Source organism: Scylla paramamosain, chromosome 19 (genome assembly GCF_035594125.1).
Source record: "Scylla paramamosain isolate STU-SP2022 chromosome 19, ASM3559412v1, whole genome shotgun sequence".
NCBI lineage: Eukaryota > Metazoa > Arthropoda > Malacostraca > Decapoda > Portunidae > Scylla > Scylla paramamosain.
In genome coordinates this window covers 17355363-17361141 of record NC_087169.1, presented here as the reverse complement: position 1 = coordinate 17361141, position 5779 = coordinate 17355363, and positions in this window count along the sequence as shown.

The window sequence follows — 5779 nt, the reverse complement described above, 5'->3', positions numbered from 1 at the left end:
TGGTTTTCCTATTGTCAATTATAAGTTTTGAGACGCTTTTTGTTTGAACTGCTTTCTCTTCTAATCTTTTCACTGGTAATGACGATATCATACTTGTGGGATGAATATATGCAAGTGATTCTATTGTACATACAAAGATTATATATGGAACTGCAGGCAGGTTTCATTATTTAAACCTCTGCGTCACACCTTGTACTGCCTGCGGTGCGAGTTGAAATCCTGCTCAACTCCTGCACTATTGCGTTTCACCGCTCCTACTACTACTACTACTACTACTATCTTTTATCACTGTTAACATTGCCAATAAAACAAATAAATAAATAATAATAATAATAATAATAATAATAATAATAATAATAATAATAATAATAATAATAATAATAATAATAATGATGATGATGATGATAATGTAGTAACAGGAGCACCACCACCAGCAGTAATAATAGCAACAACAACAACAACAACAACAGCACGATAACGTTATCACCATAAACAGAAAAAAATATATATATAAACATAACCCATATAGTAATAATAATAATAATAATAATAATAATAATAATAATAATAAGACAGTAATGAACGTGTGTCTATAAGCTTTCTAAGGTTTTACTAGGTTAATTACACTCCTCTACGAAAGGAAGCCCACAACAACGAGACGAAATGTACTGAGTTGAGATCACTCAGGCAGATTGCAATTAATACTGGTGATAAATGTCCCCCTTGTCTCACCCCATCGTGCACGTTCCCTTTTTATTTATTTATTTATTTTTATTTATTTTTTTTTTTTTGTCAACTTTAACACACGACTTAGCATTCAAGCACACACAGTCACAGTCACCCCCAATACTCTACATTTGATATCAGTATTCAGCATCTTGACCCATAAGTATACGGTCTACCAGAAAAAAAAAAATCAAAAGCTTCTATGTAGTCAATAAAAAGCACACAAATATTTAGTTTTATGCGTAATGTACGTATTTACCAAAACTCGCAGAATGAGGACAAAAGCCAGGGCATTGTAACCGAGAGGAAAACTTGCTTGCTCACTTCCTGTGTACAATAACCCTGTTGTAGTCAAATAGTTTTTTTCCTCTTATGTGTCCTCTTTATGTGTGTGTGTGTGTGTGTGTGTGTGTGTGTGTGTGTGTGTGTGTGTGTGTGTGACTGTCTGTACCGTTAAATTAATAATGCACTTGACACAGGAAATGGTCGTTTTTAATGACAATAACACACGGAAGCAACGAAAGCCTCCCTCTCTCTCTCTCTCTCTCTCTCTCTCTCTCTGGGCGGACACCAATGTCACCTTCAGCCGGCGGGCAAACGTTCTCTGTGGGGTTCCCCAGCTGAAATTTTTCCTACTGCAGCTGTGTATATGAGACTCCGCCTGCTCCTCTGTTCTCACTTCCTCTAAAGCCACGGCCGCGCGCGAGTAAAGCAATCGAAAAGTGAGTGTTCAGCAGGTGTGGTGTTCTATATATTAAGAAAACTCGAACACGGTGACGGAAATGCGATACTGTGTGTGTGTGTGTGTGTGTGTGTGTGTGTGTGTGTGTGTGTGTGTGTGTGTGTGTGTGTGTGTCATAAAGTCCTTTTTACCTGAGAATTAACACTTATTTCCCATGCAGTCAATATAGTTCACTAGTTTTTCTTTTCTTTTTTTTTATGCATTTCTTATACCAAGTTAGTTTTTCCATTATTATTATGGTCTGTGGGAGATCTGCTCTGTGCAACATATGGTCTGTGTGGTGTTTTCATCTCCTCCTCCCCCTTCTTCAGGATGCACGTGACCAAGGCGTGTGTGGTGGTGGTGATGGTGGTGATGGTGATGGTGGCAGTCGTTCCAACCTCAACGAAAGCAGGCATTGGGGACATTTTCCAAGATGTTGCTGAGTCCCTGATTAGGTAAGTGTGGTGGTGGTAGTCTCTCTCTCTCTCTCTCTCTCTCTCTCTCTCTCTCTCTCTCTCTCTCTCTCTCTCTCTCTCTCTCTCTCTCTAGCAGGTGCTCTCTTTTATCCCAAGCACTTTCATCCTTATCTTCCATTGCTATATGTATTTTCTCTGTTTCTGTGCCGCAGCGAAACCTTCAAAGTGAAAGAGATCACTCTGCTGGATCATTACTGCGTTTTGTCGAGATACATCAAGTTGAGAGGACTGAAATTGAAGTACCGGGCGACTCTCACCTGCCCGGAATGGAGCACCTTGAAGGGACGAGGTAATTTACGTGTGTGTGTGTGTGTGTGTGTGTGTGTGTGTGTGTTGATACTCCTCTCTTGCAAAGTTCAAGTCATAGGAAGGTGGAAAAGGAGAAACATACGTAGATTCCGGCAGCTTAGCAATGAAAGAGTGACGATACTGGTCAACTATTGCATTAGTAAGGTTCATAGATTAGTGACTAATAGAAGGGAAAACACTGAGACAGGCAGAGTTCTAGTGTGTGCCAGTGAGAGGGATGACAAGAGTGAAAGTACTGATAAACTCTTGCATTAATAAGATGGACAGAATAGGGAAGAGAGAGAAGAGGGCTAGACAATTTGGTGTGTCTTTCATGAAACTGTACTAAATCAAACTCTCTCTCTCTCTCTCTCTCTCTCTCTCTCTCTCTCTCTCTCTCTCTCTCTCTCTCTCTCTCTCTCTCTCTCTCTCTCTCTTTACAGGTGATGAGAGCTCAAGCGCCGTTAACGCAGAAAATAACGCTATCAGGAACTACATGGAACAGGCTGTAGCGAATGGGCTGGTCACGAAGGAGGAAGCACAACCCTGGCTCCATTAACTGAACCTCTCTCTCTCTCTCTCTCTCTCTCTCTCTCTCTCTCTCTCTCTCTCTCTCTCTCTCTCTCTCTCTCTCTCTCTCTCTCTCTCTCTCTCTCTCTCTCTCTCATACAAAACTAAAACAAGTGCAAATATTGTAAACGTTGTGAAATATATTCTTATAACTTTTTTTTTGTGTGTGTGTCTCAAAACCTACGGTATTTTTATCATTATTTTTGTTATTGTTGTTATTGTTGTTGTTATTGTTGTTACTTCGTTTTTTTTTTATTTATCTCGTTTCATTATTATTATTTTTACACGAACTAATTCTTTTACACTACACTTTTCTTTCTTTCTTTCTCTCTCTCTCTCTCTCTCTCTCTCTCTCTCTCTCTCTCTCTCTCTCTCTCTCTCTCTCTCTCTCTCTCTCTCTCTCTCTCTCTCTCTCTCTTTTTTCTTTCCTGCTACGAAATATTTGTCTTTTCGAGTATTCTCTTCCTACGTATTGGAATATTTCGGCTAAATAAATGTTTTGGATTTAAGGAGCACCATTTGCAGCACTTATGTATCTACTGAATAAATACAATTTCTCCATAAAAAAAAAACACTCATTTTTTGATTCCTTTCCACCAGTCAGTAAACAAAGAAAGGGGAAAGAGTGAGGGAAGAATGAAAGAAATGGAGTAAGTGACGAAGAAACACAAAAAGGAATAAATTAGGACTTATGCTTCAGTCTATATTCCTTTATGCTCTCTCCTTTCATCCTCCTTCCTTATCTCTTCCTCCTTCATCCTTCATTCATAACCCCTTCACTCACATTCCCTCTCTCCATCACCCATCTCTTCAGCATCCCCTTCATCCTTCATTCTCAGCCACCTTATTCACATTTCCTCTCTCCATCACCCATCTCATCATCCCTTGTTCCTTCATCCTGTCTTCTTCTCTACTTCCTTCACTACCCTCCCTTTGCCATTTCTTCCATCATCACCGCCTTTGATTATCTCCCCTTCTTTCACCCTTCCCTCAGTCTTCCTTTCCTTCATACATTTCATCAGATCTTCCTTCACCACTCGATTCCTTCACCACTCTTCCTTCACCTCTCCCTCCATCTTGTTCTCTAGACAATGCTTGGGGGAAATTTGCATGTCCTTCCTACTTCCCCCCACTCCCTCCGTCACCCACTCCCTTACTCGCGTACTTTCCAGGTTAATGAACTCAAGGTCACAATGCACACAATGACTCTGGGAAAACAGGCAGCGTGCATTCCAGGGAAACCAGAATGCGTGAACAACAAGACCTCGATTCTCTGTGCTAATTTGCTTCACTCACGGGTAATTGGAGTCTTTTTTGCTGATAAACAGTTAAACACTTAGTTTTGCACTGTGGTCTCCTACTGGTACACTGTGGAACTCCATGTCTGCTTCTGCCTCTCCTCCTGCCCATGACCTGAACTATTCCACACTTTAAAACATGCAACATTAAGTATGCGCGCGCGTGTGTGTGTGTGTGTGTGTGTGTGTGTGTGTGTGTGTGTGTGTGTGTATGGGCTTTCTTTTGGTCTAGCCGTGTGGGAATACCTTTCTGGTGTATACATAGACATATATACTCATTCTCAACATACGGCCGTGATGTCTTTAAACACAAACACACATTCACTCCTTCCTGCACCGTGACCTTGCTATCTCGCCGCCCAACACTACGCAAACGTTCTTCTCCGCTTTTCAAGGATAGTAATTGCTCACCAGTGAAAACGTTTAGCAGCTGAGTGGGACATGAACCTTAAAATGTTACTAATTATCTTTGTGTGTAGCAGGTGTGTGTGTGTGTGTGTGTGTGTGTGTGTGTGTGTTTGGGGGCGGTGGGAGAGTTATCTAAAACGATTTCAGTAATATTCGAGGAGAAAGTGTTGATTTATTGAATATTCCTAGAAAGTATCACGCTCTCTCTCTCTCTCTCTCTCTTTCTCTCTCTCTCTCTCTCTGGGGAAATCTTTCTAAACTCTTTTCCCGCTTCTAACTTTCCGTGTCGATATTTCCAGGAAGAAAAGCGGTGAACATTCTTTGCTTATACATAATTAACTTCTCGACTCATACAGACTCCTCCCCTTGACTTGGTACTGCAGTGGTGCAAGCTTACTGCGCAGTTTGGAAGTCCACACAAAGGTTAGATCAGTTCAGGGATGGAGATGACAGGCGGATGGGAAACCAGTAGGGGAAATTGACCAGCTCTCTCTCTCTCTCTCTCTCTCTCTCTCTCTCTCTCTCTCTCTCTCTCTCTCTCTCTCTCTCTCTCTCTCTCTCTCTGTCTGTCTTATTTCTTTTTGTTTCTTTTTTTTATTTATTTATCATTTTTTGTCAGGCTCCGTTATGAAACTAAACCGACCAGCTCTCTCTCTCTCTCTCTCTCTCTCTCTCTCTCTCTCTCTCTCTCTCTCTCTCTCTCTCTCTCTCTCTCTCTCTCTCTCTCTCTCTCTCTCTGTCTATTTCTCTATCTTATTTCTTTTTCTGTATTTTTTTTTTGAGAACAACATTATGAGTAAGCTTTTTTATCCTTTCTTTATCTATTTATTATTTCTGCAAGTCCTCCTGATCTATTTTATACAGAGACTGTCACGTGTAGACCCACTGGCCTCTTGCATCTTCCCACATTCCCTTATGTTGTTATATAGGGGTCGTGCTGCAGTATACACCTTTTAGAATTTTCCTCTAGTTTAATTTTCGCTCATTCATATTGTCCAGGGTTACTCAGATGAAGTAAAAAACATCATACACTCAAAGGAATGATACTCTACAGAGGAAAATCCACGACAGTTTGGTTTTTATGCCACCAGGAAACGTTGAGGTAAATGTTACGGTGAGAGAGAGTCTTAGTTCCCCTCCTCCCCTCCCTCCCTCTCTCTCCCTCTCCCCAACCTGCTGACGGTGCAGTCCCACAAGGGCGACAACGCTGCAGACAACAACACAACCTTCACCCTCACACGTGTATGCAACAATGTGGTCAGCGTGTGTCTGCAAACTTCCCCGATATG